Below are 24,059 nucleotides of genomic sequence, written 5' to 3'. Positions count from 1 at the left end.
TCTGGACACAAATAAGCTGCTTGCGCATCTCAGCTGACGCGGCGGGAACGGGGAGAGCTCGAGACCCTGGCGGAGGTGAGTTGTGTTTCCGGTAATAAAGAGTCTCTAACGTCATGATAGATAGTGTTAGAGTACATGGTACAGAGAGATACAGCTCCGTGTCACTGAGCTGCGCTCCGCTGGGAAACAGGGTGTCTGACAGGGCTGAGTAAGGAGAAGAGACCGCTGGTCTGCAACTAGTCACAGATAATTGTCCTTCCTCTCTCCATCCCAGCCCGAATCTCCTTTCCCTAACATGTGTATGCATCTAACCCACACCCTTAGAAGTATGTATATTCATCAGTCGCAGCTCAATCCGTTTCTAAACAGCTCCTGATGTAAAGCCCGTTCTGTTCGCTCCTCGCCTTGCGCTGTGAAAGGCGACATTGTATTCGCGAGACCCAACCGGGCTGCTGCTGCTGCACGTGACTAAACCCCGCTGTAATAACGGTGTATCTGAACCCATAACCTAACCATAATCTCTAACCCATCTGCTCTTATATCATCTAGCTGAAGGTGAGACGTGTGTGTGTGTGTCAGTCCCATGTTTCCTATGCGAGTTGTGTGGAACAGTGAGTGAAGGAATCGGACTAATAGTCTTATTTCTTCCTGGAGCATACAGACTCCTCCCCTCTCTCCTCTCCCCCACTCTCCTTTCCTCCCTTTATCCTCCTCTCTCCAGTCCTTTCCTCTCCTGTCCTCCTCTCACCTCTCCTCATCTCTCCTCCTCTCATCTCTCCTCCTCTCATCTCTCCTCCCCTCCTCTCTCCTCCCCTCATCTCTCCTCCTCTCATCTCTCCTCATCTCTCCTGCCTTCCTCTCCCTTGTCCTCCTCTCCCTCCTCTCATCTCTCATCTCTCCTCCCCTCCCCTCTCCTGCCCTCCTCTCCCTCCTCTCCTCCCTTTAACCTCCTCTCCTCCTTTCCTCTCCACTCCTCCTTTTGTCTCTCCTCCTCTCATCTCTCCTCCCCTCTCTCCTGTCCTCCTCTCCCTCCTCTCATCTCTCCACTCTCTTCCTCTTCTCCTCTCTCCTGTCTTCCTCTCCTCTCCTCCCCTCCCTCTTCTCTCCTCTGCTTCTAACTACAGAATTGTGTGTGTACATCTCTACAGGAAGAGGAAGTGACACACTATAGCTGCAGAGTTCCATATTTAGAATGGTTGGAAAATAACTGTGAAGCTCTGTGTTTTAACACAGAGAACACTTCAGAAGAGATGGAATAGTAATTACTATATTTTTATCTGAGAGGGGCAGATGCAACAACAACAACTGCAATAGCAAGAACAGTAGGAAGAATATCACTAGTAAAACATCGATAAAAATAATAATAATTGGAATGACAGCCACATAACCTTTATTATTAGTAGTAATAGGTTATAGGTCCTTAGTGTGCGTGTGCGTACGTACCAGGGTTTCCGTTAGGAAAATGTGTCTCTGGACCCATATGCATTGGTTGGTAATCTGATTATGGCATCCACCCACAGAATCACATTTACATTATGGTAGTTCACCCACAGTGCTCAGAATGACAGAATTACATTTACATTATGGTAATTCACCCACAGTGCTCTCAGAATGACAGAATCACATTTACATTATGGTAATTCACCCACAGTGCTCAGAATGACAGAATTACATTTACATTATGGTAATTTACCCACAGTGCTCAGAATGACAGAATTACATTTACATTATGGTAATTCACCCACAGTGCTCAGAATGTTTACATTATGGTAATTCACCCACAGTGCTCAGAATGACAGAATTACATTTACATTATGGTAATTTACCCACAGTGCTCAGAATGACAGAATTACATTTACATTATGGTAATTCACCCACAGTGCTCAGAATGTTTACATTATGGTAATTCACCCACAGTGCTCAGAATGACAGAATTACATTTACATTATGGTAATTCATTTTGGCAGAACATGCAACTACAGGATGCAATGAAGTCCTTCTTACCAAATTCCGATGCACTTTGAAGATTGCTAATATGACTAGGATTATCATCAACTAGCATGGGATGCTAATATGACCAGGATTATCATCAACTAGCATGGGATGCTAATATGACCAGGATTATCATCAACTAGCATGGGATGCTAATATGACCAGGATTATCATCAACTAGCATGGGATGCTAATATGACCAGGATTATCATCAACTAGCATGGGATGCTAATATGACTAGGATTGTGCCTTTGGCTACTGTAAAATTAAAGCAAATGTATTTGAAAACTAATAAAACACGAGAGAAATAGGTTACTGGTTTCAATGTCATATGGAAATCTTTATTTTTATTTTTTTTACATTTTAGTCATTTAGCAGATGCTCTTTTCCAGAGCAATTAGTGTTAAGTTCCTTGCTCAAGGGCACATCCATAGGTTTTTCACCTAGTTGGCTCGGGGATTCAAACCAGCAACCTTTCGGTTACTGGCCCAATGCTCTTATCCACTCAGCTGGACTCAGCTCCACTCACCTGCCGCCATAAAATAAATGCCTCCACATTTATAGAAATGGATTTTGGCTCGGCTACTTTGAAGCAAAGTGCCTCATAATTTGAAGTAAAACGTTAAGGTTTCACACAATTAAGTATGTTTTTAAAATGCATTCTGCCTCCAGCTCATTGCAGTGGTGTGTGACACGCTGAAGCCTACTTACCATTACCTAAGCACTTGAATGGAGAATGGGAAGAGCGCTTCAATAACCAGTTAAGAAATAAAAATAGTAGCTCTGTAGCTCTATGTTATCCTTGAGATGTTGATGCTTTGTTTCTAAATGTCAGCAAATGTTTTATGGCTTCATAGCATTGTTGCTGAGGCAGGTCTGACATATCACACAGACCGGTTTTGGTAGGCAGCTTTCCTTTGAAACAAATCCAGGGAGAAAGAGGCTGGGTGTCTACGCTTGACACTTACATGCGACTTCTGCTAACAGAATACGAAGATCGCATTGAAAAGACAAGTCTAGATGCACAAAAGTCTGATTGTGTTCATATCTGGGTGACCACTCCGGGAGGTGGTCAGGGATGCATTATGTGCGGATTTCTCCTCAGTCTGGACTATCAGGCTGCCGAAAGCACATACAGTGGGAGACGTTATCAGTACTTCACCCACAAATCTCCAGAAAACGTGTTTTGGGAGCGAGGCACCTTTTTCCATTAAACGTTGGAGGAAATCCATTCCTAGCGTGTCTCTTTAGCTTTGCTAGCTGGCTGTCTAGCTACATAAGTTAGCTGGATAGTGGGCAACTGCTATCAGGTTGTCGTGTTATTATCAGATTTAGCCTGTTCCACTGTTTGCAGAATGCATACTGGCATTTCAGTCAAGGGAATCTGGACACAATGTGGACAAAGTAGACACATTTAAATGTAGGTGCAGATCCATGACGTGTCGGAATTCAATGATCAGAATACAAAAGCTGCATGAACTGTCAAGTCTAGACACGGCCAGAGAGCATGCAGACTGTGGAGCAGGGCTAGCTTGTGTGTGTGTGTATTTGGTGTTGCTATACTTCGCAAGTGGTCCTAGGGCAAGAGTCAAATATATGCCGTGGACCAAATAACCCCCCAAACATATTCAAGACAAATATTCTGCAGACCGACAAGCATTCCTCCATGGACCGGCGCCGGTCCACATACCTGGGTTTGATAAAGACTGCTCGAGTAGATTTAATGAAACATGCTGTTTATCCTGCGCATCTTTTACAGCATGTCATTGCTTGCCTCGTTGCTGCAGTGGTTTGCAAGTGATTTCCATTATTCTAATGCTGTCAATTCTTTTGGGTCTTCTTTTACACTGTGCTCATCTCTCTGTCTGTCCTGTGCAACTATTTGCAATGCATCAGTGCAACAATGTTATCATGAGCGGCCAAAGTGATCACACCATCTCCTTTCCCAGACAGTTCATTTGAACTGATACTGTAGGCCTATTTTACATTCAGCTGACCTTTCGCTAAGCACTGCCCAGAATGTTGGGGAACCAATGGCTGTGCTCCGTTTGATAGCAACTGGCACTAACAATTCTTACCAGTGCTGCTAATGTAATGACTTGTCCCTATATTTAGTTACTTTGTCCCTATATTTAGTTACTTTGTTCCTATATTTAGCAACATTTCACACCCTTCCAATGACTTTGTCCCTATATTTAGTTACTTTGTCCCTATATTTAGTTACTTTGTTCCTATATTTAGTGACTTCTCAGACCCTTCCAGTGACTTTGTCCCTATATTTAGTTACTTTGTCCCTATATTTAGTTACTTTGTCGCTATATTTAGTTACTTTGCCGCTATATGTAATGACTTGTCCCTACATTTAGTTACTTTGGCGCTATTTGTAATGACTTGTCCCTATATTTAGTTACTTTGTCCCTATATTTTGATACGTTGTCCCTATATTTTGTTACTTTGTCGCTATATTTTGTTACTTTGTCGCTATATTTAGTTACTTTGTCCCTATATTTAGCAACTTTTCAGACCCTTCCAATGACTTTGTCCCTATATTTAGCAACTTTGTCACTATAGTTAGCGACTTTTTCTCATGATTAGGTCATTATTGGAGTTAGGTGTGTTAGCTGGGACAAAACTGATACCAATCAGGCCCTGAGGACTGGAATTGCCCACCCCTGCACTAGCACCTAGGCTTGTGCTTGAGAGATTGTTTATGAGATCTTTGGTAATTTTCTATAATGTCTGCTACGTGAAGTGAGTCATTATTAGTGAATGTGCATTAAGCATGATTCTGGTTTTAATTGTGATAATAAAAAAAGGGCATTTTCATAGACAAACTTGAAAGCCAGACCAGCAAAAAGAAGGTTAAACTATTTGGATAAATTAATTAAATTATTAATTTCACAAGTCCTGAATTCAGTGTGTGTGTTTTAGAGGTCGACCGATTCTGATTTTTCAACGCCGATACCGATTTATTGGAGGACGAAAAAAAGCCGATATTGGTTAATCGGACGATTTTTATATATATATTTGTATTAATGACAATTACAACAATACTGAATGAACACTTTTATTCTAACTTAATATAATACATCAATAAAATCAATTTAGTCTCAAATAAATAATGAAACATGTTCAATTTGGTTTAAATAATGCAAAAACAAAGTGTTGGAGAAGAAAGTAAAAGTGCAATATGTGCCCTATATTTAGTTACTTTGTCCCTATATTTAGTTACTTTGTTCCTATATTTAGCAACATTTCACACCCTTCCAATGACTTTGTCCCTATATTTAGTTACTTTGTCCCTATATTTAGTTACTTTGTTCCTATATTTAGCAACATTTCAGACCCTTCCAATGACTTTGTCCCTATATTTTGTTACTTTGTCCCTATATTTTGTTACTTTGTCCCTATATTTAGTTACTTTGTTCCTATATTTAGTGACTTCTCAGACCCTTCCAGTGACTTTGTCCCTATATTTAGTTACTTTGTCCCTATATTTAGTTACTTTGTCGCTATATTTAGTTACTTTGCCGCTATATGTAATGACTTGTCCCTACATTTAGTTACTTTGGCGCTATTTGTAATGACTTGTCCCTATATTTAGTTACTTTGTCCCTATATTTTGATACGTTGTCCCTATATTTTGTTACTTTGTCGCTATATTTTGTTACTTTGTCGCTATATTTAGTTACTTTGTCCCTATATTTAGCAACTTTTCAGACCCTTCCAATGACTTTGTCCCTATATTTAGCAACTTTGTCACTATAGTTAGCGACTTTTTCTCATGATTAGGTCATTATTGGAGTTAGGTGTGTTAGCTGGGACAAAACTGATACCAATCAGGCCCTGAGGACTGGAATTGCCCACCCCTGCACTAGCACCTAGGCTTGTGCTTGAGAGATTGTTTATGAGATCTTTGGTAATTTTCTATAATGTCTGCTACGTGAAGTGAGTCATTATTAGTGAATGTGCATTAAGCATGATTCTGGTTTTAATTGTGATAATAAAAAAAGGGCATTTTCATAGACAAACTTGAAAGCCAGACCAGCAAAAAGAAGGTTAAACTATTTGGATAAATTAATTAAATTATTAATTTCACAAGTCCTGAATTCAGTGTGTGTGTTTTAGAGGTCGACCGATTCTGATTTTTCAACGCCGATACCGATTTATTGGAGGACGAAAAAAAGCCGATATCGGTTAATCGGACGATTTTTATATATATATTTGTATTAATGACAATTACAACAATACTGAATGAACACTTTTATTCTAACTTAATATAATACATCAATAAAATCAATTTAGTCTCAAATAAATAATGAAACATGTTCAATTTGGTTTAAATAATGCAAAAACAAAGTGTTGGAGAAGAAAGTAAAAGTGCAATATGTGCCATGTAAGAAAGCTAACGTTTCACTTCCTTGCTCAGAACATGAGAACATATGAAGGCTGGTGGTTCCTTTTAACATGAGTCTTCAATATTCCCAGGGAAAAAGTTTTAGGTTTTGTTACACCCTGACCTTAGTTATCTTTGTTTTCTTTATTATTTTGGTTAGGTCAGAATGTGACGAGGGTGCTATGTGTGTTTTTGTCTTGTCTAGGGTTTTTGTACATCTATGGGGTTTTGGTATGTCTAGGTAAATGTAGGTCTATGGTGGCCTGAATTCGTTCCCAATCAGAGGCAGCTGTTTATCGTTGTCTCTGATTGGGGATCCTATTTAGGTTGCCATTTTCCGTTTTGGTTTTGTGAGTTATTGTCTATGTGTAGTTGCCTGTCAGCACTCGGTTTATATAGCGTCACGGTTATTTTGTTTAGTGTTCTTTCTTTATTAAAATAAGTATGTATTCATATCACGCTGCGCCATCAATACGACAAGGTTGTAGTTATTATAGGACTATTTCTCTCTATACCATTTGTATTTCATATACCTTTGACTATTGGATGTTCTTATAGGCACTATAGTATTGCCAGCCTAATCTCGGGAGTTGACAGGCTTGAAGTCATAAACAGCTCAATGCTTGAAGCACTGCGAAGAGCTGCTGGCAAACGCAGGAAAGTGCTGTTTGAATGAATGCTTACGAGCCTGCTGCTGCCTACCACCACTTAGTCAGACTGCTCTATCATAGATTTAATTATAACAACACACAGAAATACGAGCCTTAGGTCATTAATATGGTCAAATCCGGAAACTATCATTTTGAAAACAAAACATTAATTATTTCAGTGAAAGACGGAACCGTTCCGTATTTTATCTAAGTCTGAATATTGCTGTTACATTGCACAACCTTTAATGTTATGTCATAATTATGTTCTGTCAAATTAATTACGGTCTTTGTTAGGAAGAAATGGTCTTCACACAGTTCGCAACAAGCCAGGCAGCCCAAATTGCTGCATTTACCCTGACTCTGCTTGCACAGAATGCAAGAGAAGTGACACAATTTCCCTAGTTAATATAAATTCATGTTAGCAGGCAATATGAACAAAATATGCAGGTTTAAAAATATATACTTGTGTATTGATTTTAAGAAAGGCATTGATGTTTATGGTTAGGCACACATTGGTGCAACGACAGTGCTTTTTTCGTGAATTCGCTTGTTAAATCATCCCCCGTTTGGCAAAGTAGGCTGTGATTTGATGCTAAATTAACAGGCACCGCATCGATTATATACAACGCAGGACAAGCTAGATAAACTAGTAATATCATCAACCATGTGTAGTTGTGAAGATTGATAGTTTTTTATAAGATAAGTTTAATGCTAGCTAGCAACTTACCTTGGCTCCTAGCTGCACTCGTGTAACAGGTAGTCAGCCTGCCACGCAGTCTCCTCGTGGAGTGCAATGTAATCGGCCATAATCGGCGTCCAAAAATGCAGATTCCCGATTGTTATGAAAACTTGAAATTTGGCCCTAATTAATCGGCCATTTCGATTAATGGGTCGACCTCTAGTGTGTTTGTGTAACAGTGTTTGTGTAACAGTCTATGTTCTCTGCTGCTTGTGTTAAGGGTGTCAACATGGGGAAGTGGAGGTGGTTCCGTGTCTCTCTGGTTCTGGGTTCAGTCTTTATGATCCTGTTGATTATTCTCTACTGGGACGACGTTGGAGCCTCTCACCTCTACCTGCCCCCCCTCTCCCCCCGGCCCGCCCCTCACCACTCCCCCACACACCCAACCCCCTCCTTCCTCTCTGACATCAATGCCTTCGTAAACCAGTTCCTGGAGGGAACCAATGATCCTACAGATTCCGCCCCCCCAGACTCTGCCAACCAATCAGAGCACGCTGAGGAGCGGTACGTTCCCCGGAGGGAGTGGAAAGTCCATCTGACGCCCATCGACCCCGAGAAACGACTAGGACAGGTAATCCTAACCCTCCCTCTCAATGCAATTCAATGTAAGGGCTCTGTTGGCATGGGAAAACATCTGTTTACATTGCCAAAGCAAGTGAAGTAGATAATAAACAAAAGTGAAATAAACAATACAAATTTACAGAAAACATTACACTCACAAAAGTTAAAAAGAATAAAGACATTTCAAATGTCTTATCAAATAGTTGCAAAAGGGAAAATAAATCAAACTTAAATGTGTTTGTTCTTCACTGGTTTCCCTTTTCTTGTGGCAACAGGTCACACATCTTGCTGCTGTGATGGCGCACTGGTATTTCACCGAGTAAATATGGGAGTTTATCAAAATTGGGTTTGTTTTTTAATTCTTTGTAGGTCTGTGTTTAATCTGAGGGAAATATGTGTCTCTAATATGGTCATACATTGGGCAGGAGGTTAGGAAGTGCAGCTTAGTTTCCACCTCATTTTGTGGGCAGTGTGCACATAGCCTGTCTTCTCTTGCTAGCCAGGTCTGCCTACGGCGTCCTTTCTCAATAGCAAGGCTATGCTCTCTAAGTCTGTACATAGTCAAAGCTTTCCTTAAGTTTGTGTCAGTCACAGTGGTCAGGTATTCTGCCACGGTGCTCTCTGTTTAGGACCAAATAGCATTCCAGTTTGCTCAGTTTTTTTGTTAATTCTTTCCAATGTCTCAAGTAATTATCTTTTTGTTTTCTCATGATTGGGTCTAATTGTGTTGCTGTCCTGGGACTCAGTGGGGTCTGTTTGTGTTTGTGTTTATGAACAGAGTCGCAGAACCAGCTTGCTTAGGGGACTCTTCTCCAGATTCATCTCTCTGTAGGTGATGGCTTTGTTATGGAAGGTTTGGGAATTGCTTCCTTTTAGGTGGTTGTAGAATTTAACAGCTCTTTTCTGGATTTTGATAATTAGCAGGTATCGGCCTAATTCTGCTCTGCATACATTACTCTGCATGTTTTACTTTGTACACAGAGGATGTTTTTGCAGAATTCTGCATGCATGTCTCAATTTGGTGTTTGTCTCATTTAGTTTATTCTTGGTTGGTGAGCGGACCCCATACCTCAAAACCATAAAGGGCAATGGGTTCTATAACATGATTCGAGTATTTTTAGCCAGATCCTAATTGGGATTTTAAATGGTATGTTCCTTTTTATGGTATAGAAGGCTCTTCTTGCCTTGTCTCTCAGATCGATCACAGCTCTGTGGCACTGATGTTTGGCCGAGTTATGTATAGTTTTTTGTGTGCTCTAGGGCAACGGTGTCTAGATGGAATTTTTATTTGTGGTCCTGGTAACTGGACCTTTTTTGGAACACCATTATTTTTGTCTTACTGAGATTTACTGTCAGGGCCCAGGTCTGACAGAATCTGTGCAGAAGATCTTGGTGCTGCTGTAGGCCCTCCTTGTTTGGGGACAGGAGCACCAGATCATCAGCAAACAGTAGACATTTAACTTCAGATTCTAGTAGGGTGAGGCCGGTTGCAGACTGTTCTAGTGCCCTCACCGATTCCTTGATATATATGTTGAAGAGGGTGGGGCTCAAGCTGCATCCCTGTCTCACTCCACAACCCTGTGGAAAGAAATTTGTTTTTTTTGCCAATCTTAACTGCACACTTGTTTTTTGTGTACATAGATTTTATAATGTCGTATGTTTTTTCCCCAACACCACTGTCCATCAATTTGTATAGCAGGCCCTCATACCAAATTGAGTCAAATATTTTTTGAAATCAACAAAGCATGAGAAGACTTTGCCTTTCTTTTAGTTAGTTTGTTTGTTAATTAGGGTATGCAGGGTGAGTACGTGGTCTATCATACAGTAATTTGGTAAAAAAATACAATTTGACATTTGTTCAATGCAGAGGATTTTCCCAAGGTTGCTGTTGACAAATATCCCACAGTAGTTATTGGGGTCAAATTTGTTTCTCTCTCTCACCTCTCACTCTTGTTTTCATGCCTCTCGCTCTCTCCCCCCTCCGCTCTCTCCCCACTCTCTCTCTTTTCAGGAGAGAAGGCGGCAGCGTCTCCATGACCTCTGTCACCATGGTGATGACCTGGCTTTTCCGGGAAAGAACCGTTCGTTTGACGACATCCCCAACAGGGAGCTGGATCACCTGATCGTCGACGACCGCCACGGTATCATATACTGCTATGTCCCCAAGGTACACACACACACACACACAAACGGCCACGGGCTCATATTGTTTTATTTAACCTTTATTTAACCAGGCAAGTCAGTTCAGAACAAATTATTAACTGACCTATTTACAATGATGGCCAAACCCGGACGACGCTGTGCCAATTGTGCGCCGCCCTATGGGACTCCCAATCACGGCCGGTTGTGATACAGCCTGGATTCGAACCTGTAGTGATGCCTCTAATCAAATCAAATATGTTCATGAAGCCATTTTTACACCAGCCTAAAACCCCAAACAGCAAGCAATGCAGATGTAGAAGCACGGTGGCTAGGAAAAACTCCCAAGAAAGGCCAGAACCTAGGAAGAAACCTAGAGAGGAACCAGGCTGTGAGGGGTGGCCAGTCCTCTTCTGGCTGTGCTGCGTGGAGATTATAACAGTACATGGCCAAGTTGTTCAAATGTTCATAATGACCAGCAGGGTCAAATAATAATAATCATCACAGTGGTTAGCTCCTGAGGTGCTGACCTGTTGCACCCCCTGATTATTATTAATTGACCCTGCTGGTCATCTATGAACGTTTGAACATCTTGGACACCTTGGCCATAATCTTCACCCGTCACAGCCAGAAGAGGACTGAACACCCCTCACAGCCTGGTTCCTCTCTAGGTTTCTTCTGTTAGTGTTCAAATACTGGAGAGTTGAGACCAAATCACGGACGCTGGACAGAGTGGATTTCAGTTGTAACGAAAGACAGTTTTAATGAGTCAGGGATATCTTGTCCCGCAGTTTTACGTGCACGGACCTAGTTCACATAACTCGGCAAGGAGCCAGGTGAAAAAGAGGCCTATACAATGGTTACATACATTTTTATACATAGAATAAAGTAGGTGGAGTCTTGTCGTTTCGGTCTTCTTGACTGGTCGGAGGGTTGGAGGCGGGCCTTGCTCTAGCCAGAGCGGGCCCCATTGGTGCACAGCAAAAGTTCTTTGCTCTTGGGACCGGCCAGTTAGAGGGAGATGAGATGTGTGTTTATATAAGGAAGAGGGGGTCAGTCTTATGGCTGGGTGTATGTGTTCTTACGACGGAATGTCTTTGTTTATATGAGCTATGTGTATGAATATTTATATAACAAATCCCCCTCTTCACGTCTATTAGACGTGAAAACTATAGCAGAAAGGTGGCGGTTGCAATCGTGGGTATACATAAGGTGGTGCTCCTAACCTTGTCTGGTTTGCATGGTGGGTCTGTAGGTGTAGTGCTACGTTTGGGACGGGAGTGATTGGAGGGAGTGATATCAGGAAAGGAGTTAGGGACATGTGTAGGGGTTGGTGTATGCGATGTGGCAGGGTGAAATAGTTGTTCAATTAACCATGTGAAAGTCCTAGGGTTACTCCAAATATCAGTAGGAATATCACAAATAAGGGACCAGATATCCCCAGCCTCACCCAGAGAGGGAGAAATTTCCCTCTAACTGGGCAAGGTTCCCTTCTCAGGGGAGGCGGAGTTTGATGCCGCATCACCTGAGGAAGGAGTGTCTTCATTTGGAATCGAATTTAGGCCGCTCAAATCAGCTCTGACTTCAGTCAGTGTTCTAGAAGGAATTGGGGCTGGGGTGCAATGTGTAAGGCGGTGCCAAGGTGTTGCCTGATTTACCTTTGACCTGGACTGAGTGTGAAGTAACCTCCTTCACTTCGTACGGTCCAGTCCACCTGGGTTCCAGCCACTTTCTCTTGTGGACTGTAACCCTCAACCCGTCACCAACCTTTACCTTCAGTAGTGGCGTGTCCCCCGGCAGCTCCCCCTCCTGGACCTTGTGAACCTGGGTAGAGAGTGCTGCAGAGAGAACCGTCAGTTTTTTCACATAATTAGACATTACAATTTGTTGTACATCAAGGGCGGGCATATGACCTCCCTCCCTTGGTGGACCATGCATGACTCTACCAGTCATTATCCCAAAGCTATCTTAGCTTTTGGTTTGACGTTCCACCAGATTTTGGGATTGGGGCCTGTACACAGATCCAAATCTGTGGGTTATGCCAAATCTTTCTTCCACCTGTCTCAGGTGTTTGTTAAATGTGAGCCATTTGTCAAATTTGATTTGTCTTGGGATGCCATACCTGGGTATTAGATTGGTTTGTAGCCACTTAAAAGACTGACCTAGCATCCTCCCCTTTTGTTAGTATTGCCTCTACCCATTTGGAGAACCTATCTACTATGACTAGGAGATAGAGTTTGCCTTTAGATAAATTTTCGGGGCCCATGTCGGTGTAGTCTATCCTAATATCCTGAAAACATGCATTAGGTATTACGTATGAGCCCATTGGTGTTTGATATGGTTTCTTTGGGTTGTGTCTGTCACAACCATTGCATTCGTCACAAAATAAATAATCGTCATAAAATAAGTCAGTCATATTTTTTATGTGAGGGTGCCACCAGATGTGCGAGGCCTTTTTGGAGGGTCTTTAGTTTGCCTTCGTGTGTGGGGCCATGTGTTTCTCATAAAAGTTCTGGGTCCATCAGTGTGGCCTGCTTCATGGGCATGGGCTGAGTCTGTATAGATATCCAGTCTTTCCTTTTCCTCTGATGAGGACCTGCGTCAATCCGATGATTTCAGCTAATTTGGCCGATGCTGGTTGAGGGATGATGGCTGATTGAAGGGTGCCATCACGAGGTGAGCTGTTTTTTCAATAGCTTTTGCTACTGCAGCAACGTATCTGGAGCATGTTGACTGTCCTACCTCAATGTGGTCAAGTTTGAAGAGTAGTACATCAAGACCCTTCTCTCCCCCTCTTGTTTCTGGAATAGGACGGATGAGGTGAATCCTTCCCTTTCAGAAACATCCAAATGGAACTTGTTCTTGTAGTCAGGTGCAGTCAGAGCTGCTGCCGCTGATAGATCTGTTATCAGGAATGCTATGGCTGTTGATGCTTCAGCCGTCCAGGCCAGGGGTGCATGGAGGTTCCTTGATCGTAGGATGACCGGTGCTGCCACCCCCTCTGGGCCACACCCAATGGTACAACACCTGATAGGTGGGGTCAGGTGCATCATGTCTTCGTCCCAGTCTGCAGTGTAGAGGCAGTCATCAGTTTCTGTTGCATTGAGTGTGCAATGGATCTCAGCTTGGGGAGTCTTATATGGGTGCAGAGTGTAGATTTGAGCTTTCAGTTGGTTGAACTTAAACTGGATGTGAGGGGTGGCAGGCCCTGTGGGTAGGCATTTTAGCCAGTACACTTCTTGGGCTTCAGACAGTGTGGTCATCGGCAGGAGTGGCATCCTCATCATTCTTACTGGGTGATCAGGTGTTGAAGTGGGAGGGTTGGTTGTAATCTTGCTGCTCCTGCTGCATGTGTCTAGGAGAGGGTCCTCTTCCTCTTCCTGGTGCCCCTCCACATCCTCTTCCTCTTTCTCTCCATTGCTGTTGCTGCGGGGAGAGTGGTTTCGTGCAATATCTGGCATAGTGACCGGGAATTCCGCAGTTATACCACTGGTAGTTTCCCCCTCTGTATGGTCCAGTGTAGGGGCCTCGTTGAGCCCGTTGCTGTTGCAGGATATACCGCTGTGGGGGAGGGTAATGGGGTGGTGGGGCTGCCTGCTGTTGGATCATCTGAGAGACAGTCTGTGCCACGATCTGAGTGTTATCTGGCTGCTCCCCTTGGTCTTGAGTTTCTACTGCAATCATTTGTTTGGGCGTGATGGCTGCAGACATTTTATCTAAGTCGTCTGATAATGTGTATAATGTGTTATTTAGGTATATTCAATCCTTACTATGTGGTGTTTATTTCTATCGTTGTATGCTTAGCCTGTCCCTGGTCGAGACAAAGGGGGTTATCAGTATGTGACGCCCGCCACGTGTGTATTTCACCGGTATTTTATTTGAATTTGTTCAGCGATTCGTTTAGGTATTTTCTATAAATGATTCTGCGATTTCCTTTTGGAACAATATATCAGTGAATATATGCGGTTCTATAACAATTTTCAGAGTAATTCTAGCTCTTTAGGAAATATAGATAGAATTTCTAGACAACTAAGAGTTGTTCAGTGAATTATTTAAATACTTTCTGTAAACAATTCAGTAAATTCCTTTATGAACTTATATCAGTAAATTCGAGCGATTCTATAGCAATTGTCAGAATAATTCTATATATTTAGGAAATATGGATAGAATAGAAAAACCCCAAAATCAGTGTGTAGCTTTTGGCGTCTGTAAAACAAAGTCTGTACTAAGCTCGGCGGCTTATTTAAATACTTTCTAGAAACAATTCAGTAAGTTCCTTTATGAACTTATATCAGTAAATTCCAGCGATTCTATAGCAATTGTCAGAATAATTTTAAACTTTAGGCAATATCAACAGGAATGAAAAAAAAACGAAAATCAGTATTCCAGCCCGGCTGCTGTCAAAGTTGCACGGCCATTCGATACTAAGGTGGCTTTGTCTTTCAGCACGTGTGCCTAATAGCCCAGTTACGTATCCCAACCTACTCCGCGACAAACGTTTCTTTCAATTTAATTTCCCCCATCTCCAAATCATGGAATGTCAACTCTGGTTCATCTTATGTTTATTGTTTGATGTGCAATAGCCACATCATTCCCGATCTCTGTCTAGTGGAAGGCCAAACTTACATATCCTATATCTATTCGACTACACCTCTAACATAACCAATTAAACAGTTTACAACTCATTCAATAGGATCTTTTACATGCAGATTCAGTCGATCTATTAATTAACTAAATCTCTAAACACAACCAATTAAACAGTTTAGAACTTATTCAATAGGAACTTTTACGTGCATACTACACTTCTACACAAAACCAATTAAACAGTAAGCACTTATTTAATAGGAACTTTTACATGCAGATTCAGTCGATCTATTAATTAACTAAATCTCTAAACACAACCAATTAAACAGTTTAGAACTTATTCAATAGGAACTTTTACGTGCATACTACACTTCTAATAATAGGCCAATTGATAAAAAATAAAAATACAAATAAAAAATAAAAACGAGCAAAACAAGATCTCCCCGATCAATGTCTTAGGTTCTTATGTAAAAAATTTGGGCACCGATTCATACTCACGCCCAGTACTTTCTGATCAAAATTTGGTTTAGGCTATAATACAATATGCAGATTTCGATATAACGGGCTCTGCTCACCTTTATATAGAGCGCTCCGATCAGATTTCCTGAGGCAAGATGAATGGCTGGGGAAGTCACTCTTCCGTCTGATTTTTTAGCCGTGATCAGTCTCGTCCTCTCACACTAACTTATAATAGATCGAATTCGAGAACAACCAAACTCTGCTACCAATTCTGTTAGTGTTCAAATACTGGAGAGTTGAGACCAAATCACGGACGCTGGACAGAGTGGATTTCAGTTGTAACGAAAGACAGTTTTAATGAGTCAGGGATATCTTGTCCCGCAGTTTTACGTGCACGGACCTAGTTCACATAACTCGGCAAGGAGCCAGGTGAAAAAGAGGCCTATACAATGGTTACATACATTTTTATACATAGAATAAAGTAGGTGGAGTCTTGTCGTTTCGGTCTTCTTGACTGGTCGGAGGGTTGGAGGCGGGCCTTGCTCTAGCCAGAGCGGGCCCCATTGGTGCACAGCAAAAGTTCTTTGCTCTTGGGACCGGCCAGTTAGAGGGAGATGAGATGTGTGTTTATATAAGGAAGAGGGGGTCAGTCTTATGGCTGGGTGTATGTGTTCTTACGACGGAATGTCTTTGTTTATATGAGCTATGTGTATGAATATTTATATAACACTTCCTAGGTTCTGGCCTTTCTAGGGAGTTTTTCCTAGCCACCGTGCTTCTACATCTGCATTGCTTGCTGTTTGGGGTTTTAGGCTGGGTTTCTGTATAGCACCTTGTGATATCGGCTGATGTATGAAGGGCTTTATGAATACATTTGATTGATTGATAGAGGGTTTAACAGGTCAGCACCTCAGGAGTAAATGTCAGTTGGCTTTTCATAGCCGAGCATTCAGAGTTAGAGACAGCAGGTGCGGTAGAGAGAGAGAGTTAAACAAATAAATAAATAAAGTCCGGACAAGGTAGCACGTCAGGTGAACAGGTCAGGGTCTCAGCACTGAGATGCAGTGCCTCAGACCGCTGTGCCACTCGGAGTCAAACCCACCACTGGTGTGCTTGGCCAAAGAGCTCTATTTTTATGTAATCTGACCATTGCACAGGTTCCAATCCAAGTTCCAATGCCGTTTAGCAATCTCCAGGCGTTTACATTTTTAGGATGACATAAAAGTAGAGGTCTTTGGCCAGGTCTTTGGCCATGCACACCAGTGGAGTTAAAAGAAAGATGCAGAAAAGAAGCCCATACCTACTGTCCAATGTGGTGCTGGGTCCTACTTGGCTGTGTAGGGATTAGAAGAAGGAGAGTGATGGAGTAATGCATTAGATGACCTGGCCTCCACAATCACCCCACCTCTTGAGATTGAGATGGTTTGGGATGAGTTGGAATGCAGAGTGAAGGAAAATCAGCCAACAAGTGCTCAGCATATGTGGGAACTCCTTCAATACGGTTGGAAAAGCAATCCTCATGAAGCTGGTTGAGAGAATGCCAAGAGTGTGCAAAGCTATGCAAAGGGTGGCTACAATAGAAAATATATTTTGATTTGTTTAACACTTGTTTGGTTACTACGTGATTCCATATGTGTTATTTTATAGTTTTGATGTTTTCACTATTATTTTACAATATAGAAAATAGTCAAAATAAAGAAAACCCTTGAATGAATAGGTGTGTCCTAACTTTTGACTGGTACTGTATACAGTGGGGCAAAAAAGTATTTAGTCAGCCACCAATTGTGCAAGTTCTCCCACTTAAAAATATGAGAGAGGCCTGTAATTTTCATCATAGGTATACTTCAACTATGACAGACAAAATGAGAAAAATTTTTTTCCAGAAAATCACATTGTAGGAGTTTTAATGAATTTATTTGCAAATTATGGTAGAAAATAAGTATTTGTTCACCTACAAACTAGCAAGATTTCTGGCTCTCACAGACCTGTAACTTCTTCTTTAAGAGGCTCCTCTGTCCACCACTCGTTACCTGTATTAATGGCACCTGTTTGAACTTGTTATCAGTATAAAAGACACCTGTCCACAAGACTGAATCTGCAATAGGTAAGCAGCTTGGTTTGAAGAAATCAACTGTGGGAGCAATTATTAGGAAATGGAAGACATACAAGACCACTGATAATCTTCCTCGATCTGGGGCTCCACGCAAGATCTCACCCCGTGGGGTCAAAATGATCACAAGAACAGTGATCCCAGAACCACACAGGGGGACCTAGTGAATGACTTGCAGAGAGCTGGGACCAAAGTAACAAAGCCTACCATCAGTAACACACTACGCCGCCAGGGACTCAAATCCTGCAGTGCCAGACGTGTCCCCCTGCTTAAACCAGTACATGTCCAGGCCCGTCGGAAGTTTGCTAGAGAGCATTTGGATGATCCAGAAGAAGATTGGGAGAATGTCATATGGTCAGATGAAACCAAAATATAACTTTTTGGTAAAAACTAAACTCGTCGTGTTTGGAGGACAAAGAATGCTGAGTTGCATCCAAAGAACACCATACCTACTGTGAAGCATGGGGGTGGAAACATCATGCTTTGGGGCTGTTTTTCTGCAAAGGGACCAGGACGACTGATCCGTGTAAAGGAAAGAATGAATGGGGCCATGTATCGTGAGATTTTGAGTGAAAACCTCCTTCCATCAGCAAGGGCATTGAAGATGAAACGTGGCTGGGTCTTTCAGCATGACAATGATCCCAAACACACCGCCCGGGCAATGAAGGAGTGGCTTCGTAAGAAGCATTTCAAGGTCCTGGAGTGGCCTAGCCAGTCTCCAGATCTCAACCCCATAGAAAATCTTTGGAGGGAGTTGAAAGTCTGTGTTGCCCAGCAACAGCCCCAAAACATCACTGCTCTAGAGGAGATCTGCATGGAGGAATGGGCCAAAATACCAGCAACAGTGTGTGAAAACCTTGTGAAGACTTACAGAAAACATTTGACCTCTGTCATTGCCAACAAAGGGTATATAACAAAGTATTGAGAAACTTTTGTTATTGACCAAAAACTTATTTTCCACCATAATTTTCAAATAAATTCATAAAAATATTACAATGTGATTTTCTGGATTTTTTTTCTCATTTTGTCTGTCATAGTGTACCTATGATGAAAATTACAGGCCTCTCATCTTTTTAAGTGGGAGAACTTGCACAATTGGTGGCTGACTAAACCTTTTTGCCCCACTGTATATTGTATGTATATTTATATTGACTGTAGGTGGCGTGTAGTAACTGGAAGAGGATCATGATCGTGCTCAGTGAGAGTCTGCTCCAGGAGGGAGTTCCGTACAGGGACCCTCTGGCGGTTCCTCAGGAGATGGTCCACAACAGCAGCCTCCACTTCACCTTCAACAAGTTCTGGAAACGCTACTGATGAAGGTCAGGAAGTTCTCACGACACCTGATGAAGGTCAGTTCACTTCTAATCTCTTACCTCTAACATGAACCCTGATGGTGGTCAGTTAACAGCTGACATGAACCCTGATGGTGGTCAGTTAACAGCTGACATGAACCCTGATGGTGGTCGGTTAACAGCTGACATGAACCCTGATGGTGGTCAGTTAACAGCTGACACTAACCCTGATGGTGGTCAGTTAACAGCTGACACGAACCCTGGTGGTGGTCAGTTAACAGCTGACACGAACCCTGATGAAGGTCAGTTAACAGCTGACATGAACCCTGATGGTGGTCAGTTAACAGCTGACATGCACCCTGATGGTGGTCAGTTCACAGCTGGCACATTTGGTTTAATTTATTATATAAAGCTGAAAGTGATGTATTCAGTGCATTTGGAAAGTATTCAGACCCCTTTTTCCACATTTTGTTACGTTACAGCCTTATTCTAAAATTGATTCAATTGTTTTTTCCCCCTCATCAATCTATACACAATATCCCATAATGACATCACAATATCCCATAATGACATCACAATACCCCATAATGACATCACAATACCCCATAATGACAAAGCAAAAAACAGTTTTAGAAATGTGTGCAAATATATTAAAAATAAAACTTCAATGTCATTTAAATAAGTTTCCAGACCCTTTACTTAGTAGTTTGTTGAAGCACCTTTGGCAGCGATTACATCGTAGAGTCTTCCTGGGTATGATGCTACAACCTTGGCACACCTGTATTTGGAGAGTTTCTCCCATTCTTCTCTGCAGATCCTCTCAAGCTCTGTCAGGTTGGATGGGGAGCGTTGCTGCACAGCTGTTTTCAGGTCTCTCCAGAGATGGAAGGTGAACCTTCACCCCAGTCCGAAGTCCTGAGCGCTCTGGAGCAGGTTTTCATCAAGGATTTCTCTGTACTTTGCACCGTTCATCTTTCCCTCGATCCTGACTAGTCTCCCAGTCCCTGCCGCTGACAAACATCCCCACAGCAGGATGCTGCCACCACCGTGCTTCACTGTAGGGATGGTGCCTCCAGATGTGACGCTTGGCATTCAGGCCAAAAAGTTCAATCTTGGATTCATCAGAGAATCTTGTTTCTCATGGTCGGAGAGTCTTTAGGTGCCTTTTGGCAAACTCCAAGTGGGCTGTCATGTGCCTTTTAATGAGAAGTGGCTTCCGTCTGGCCACTCTATCATAAAGGCCTGATTGGTGGAGTGCTGCAGAGATGGTTGTCCTTCTGGAAGGTTCTCCCATCTCCACAGACGAACTCTGGAGTTCTTTCAGAGTGACCATCGGGTTCTTGGTCACCTCTTTGACCAAGGCCCTTCTTCCCCGATTGCTCAGTTTGGCCGGGCGGCCAGTTCCAGGAAGAGTCTTGGTGGTTCCAAACTTCTTCCATTTCAGAATGATGGAGGACACTGTGTTCTTGGGGACCATCAATACGGCAGAAATGTTTTGGTTCCCTTCCCCAGATCTGTGCCTCAAGACTATCCTGTCTCGGAGCTCTACGGACAATTCCTTCAACCTCATGGCTTGGTTTCTGCTCTGACATACACTGTGGGACCTTATATAAACAGGTGTGCGCCTTTCCAAATCCTGTCCAATCAATTGAATTTATCACAGGTGGACTCCAATAAAGTTGTAGAAACATCTCAAGGATGACCAATGGAAACAGGATTCACCTGAGCTCAATTTCAAGTCTCATAGCGAAGGGTCTGAATACTTATTATAAATAAGGTATATCTGTTTTTATTTGTAATACATTTTAAAACATTTCTAAAAACCTGTATCAACTTGTACCTTTGTCATTATGGGGTATTGTGATGTCATTATGGAGTATTGTGATGTCATTATGGGGTATTGTGATGTCATTATGGGGTATTGTGATGTCATTATGGGGTATTGTGGTGTCATTATGGGGTATTGTGATGTCATTATGGGGTATTGTGATGTCATTATGGGGTATTGTGTGTAGATTGAGGGGGGAAAACATATTGAATCCATTTTTAAAATAAGGCTGCAACGTAACAAAATGTGAATTCTTTCCAAATGCACTGTGTATTTGTTTTGAAGGTGGTTTTAATAAAGGTGGTTTTGTTTATTGTCAAGGTGAAGCTCCAGAAGTACACTAAGTTCCTGTTCGTCAGAGATCCGTTCGTCCGCCTCATCTCAGCGTATCGGAACAAGTTTGAGCAGCCCAACGAGGAATTCTACCGCCGATTCGCTCTGCTCATGCTCCGTCGCTATGGTAACCACTCTGAACCTCCCGCGGCAGTGGGCGACGCGTTTCCTGCGAGAATCCGCCCCTCCTTCTCAGAGTTCGTCCAATACCTACTGGACCCCAAGACGGAGAGCGACGCCCCCTTCAACGAGCACTGGAGACAGGTCTACCGGCTATGCCACCCCTGTCAAATACAGGTAATATATGAAAATACTAGATTATTATCCAATGTCTAAGAATAAGTATTTTGGCAGAAGTAAGGGCCAACAAGATCCACCTTCTTGTGAAAGAAGAGTTCTGCATTTATCAGACCAGCAAACATCAGTTCCCACTACTTTACAAATAACATGGATTCTACTATTCTACCAGTGCAGTAGAGGGACGGGTCCTTAAGATAGGACTGATTGATCCTGTGGCTCAGCTGCATCTCCAACAGCCATTCAACAAGCTTGTATAAATGTGTTACCCATTTCTTTCTAGGTTGTATTGAACATGTTCAGTCATAAGGACCATTCATCAGAGGACATGTCACTGTGTAAATCTGCTTCCCATTGTTTTTTCACCTTTGCCAATGGGTCAGCCATTTCATCTAGTAGACAAGAATATAAGGGAAGTCGAGCCTTTTCTATTGTTTTGTTTAAGCAGCAACCTTTCAATTGGGTTGGTACTCAGGCAACTCTGCAATTGTAGGGATTTCCAAAACTGTGTCTTGGGGCAAATCAAATGTTACAGACATGTTCAAAGATATCAATTTTGGACATGTCAACAAAACAAATTGTATTTCTATGAAAATGACCCCTGTCTACTGAGGGTAAATATTGGTATTTTATTTGTAAAAACCAGTATCCCCTTTGTCATTATGGGTTATTGTGTGTAGATTGATGAGGCAAATGATGTTGCAAAAGCAGCAGCTACTCTTCCTGGGGTCCACACAGAGCACAGAGCACACAGCACAGAGCACAGAGCACAGAGCACACAGCACACAGCACAGAGCACACAGCACACAGCACAGAGCACAGAACACACAGCACAGAACACACAGCACAGCACAGAACACAGAGCACAGAACACAGAACATGATACAGAACATTGATAGACAAGAACAGCTCAAGGACAGAACTACATACATTTAAAAATGGCACACACAGCCTACATATCAATACATACACACACACACACTATCTAGGTCCAATAGGGGAGAGCCGTTGCATTATCTGTTTCTTGAAACCAGGTTTGCTGTTCATTCTCTCACTATGAGACGGAAAGGGATACTGTTAACAAAGAAGAAAACAGACAACACAGACTGATGCTGGTGCGTGCTAGTCAATTTGTTTGGGTTAACTTTCTCTCTCTCTCCCCCTCTCTCCCCTGCCCCCTCCCAGTATGACTTTGTGGGTCAGCTGGAGACGGTTGAGGAGGATGCTGAACAGCTGCTGAGGGTTTTGAAGGTGGACAACGTGGTTGACTTCCCCCCCTCTCACAGGAACCACACGGCCAGCAGCTGGCAGGAGGACTGGTTCAGCAGGGTGCCCCTAGTGGCCAGGAGGAGTCTCTACAGGCTGTATGAACCAGACTTCAGACTGTTTGGCTACTCCAGACCAGACTCCCTGCTAGACTGACTGACTACAACTACACTCAGAAAAAATGGCTTTTCTAAAAGGGCTCTTTTCTTGTCCCCATAGGAGAACCCTTTTTGGTCCCAGGTATAACTTTTTGGTGGTGAAACAGTTTCTACTTAGAACCTTTTAGTGATGAAACTGTTCCACGTAGAACCTTGAATTAATTAAACCGTTCTACTTGGAACCAAAAATAGCTATTGTCAGTGGGTTCTCCTATGGGGAAAATCGAAGAATCCTTTATGGTTCCAGGTTGTACATTATTTTCTAAGACCAGCCAGACCAGAGTGCTGCATCTTCTGCTCCTGTTCTGGACTCAGCAGGAGAACAGAGGAAAGTTAGAGTTAGGTTCAACTTCCTTTGGAGAAGACTTGGACTCCTGACTGCTGGAACCCTGGTGGCTTTGATGTCATCATGGAACCCTGGTGTCTGTCATGTCATCATGGAACCTTGGTGTCTGTCATGTCATCATGGAACCCTGGTGTCTGTCATGTCATCATGGAACCCTGATGGAACCCTGGTCACTACTGATCATCCTATGAGGAGTTGGACTGTTTGGGAATTCGTTGTTTTCTAGTTGTTTTTAATGTTCACTTATTTTCCAGCGTTAAAGTTAAGCATGAAAGGGATTTTTTTGTGTTTTATGTTTTAATGTGGAAAGGAAATGCCTTGTTTCACAGTGACCGATGCCAACATTATCACCCTTCTATAAGGAAGCCATCAGGACCTGAGGAGTTGTAGGGTTATGTTGAAGGGAATGATTTTCTGAAACAAACCCAATGGGTGTGCTACTACTGGAAGCATGGGGAAACATGTTACAACATGCTACCGGATAAAAAGAGGAAGACAGGGTTAGACAGGAGGTTAGGGTTAGACAGGAGGTTAGGGTTAGACAGGAGGTTAGGGTTAGACAGGAGGTTAGGGTTAGACAGGGGGCTGGGGTTAGACAGGAGGTTGGGGTTAGACAGGAGGTTGGGGTTAGACAGGAGGTTGGGGTTAGACAGGAGGTTGGGGTTAGACAGGAGGTTGGGGTTAGACGGGGTTAGGGTTAGACGGGGTTAGGGTTAGACAGGAGGTTAGGGTTAGACAGGAGGTTAGGGTTAGACAGGAGGTTAAGGTTAGATAGGGGGCAGGGTTAAACAGGAGGTTAGGGTTAGAGTTAGACAGGGTTAGAGGGTTCGAGTTAGACAGGGCGTTAGAGGGTTAGAGTTAGACAGAGAGTTAGACGGGGTTAGAGGGTTAGGGCCTTTGGTTGGAATG

The 24,059-nt window shown here is 42.6% G+C and overlaps 1 pseudogene; it reads left to right on the top strand.

Annotated features, from left to right (window-relative positions):
• Positions 1-23,784, top strand: LOC139421703 (carbohydrate sulfotransferase 12-like; annotated as a pseudogene).
• Positions 23,785-24,059: the final 275 nt, after the last annotated feature.

This window comes from Oncorhynchus clarkii, chromosome 12 (genome assembly GCF_045791955.1).
Source record: "Oncorhynchus clarkii lewisi isolate Uvic-CL-2024 chromosome 12, UVic_Ocla_1.0, whole genome shotgun sequence".
NCBI lineage: Eukaryota > Metazoa > Chordata > Actinopteri > Salmoniformes > Salmonidae > Oncorhynchus > Oncorhynchus clarkii.
This window is presented reverse-complemented; position numbering and strand designations above follow the sequence as displayed.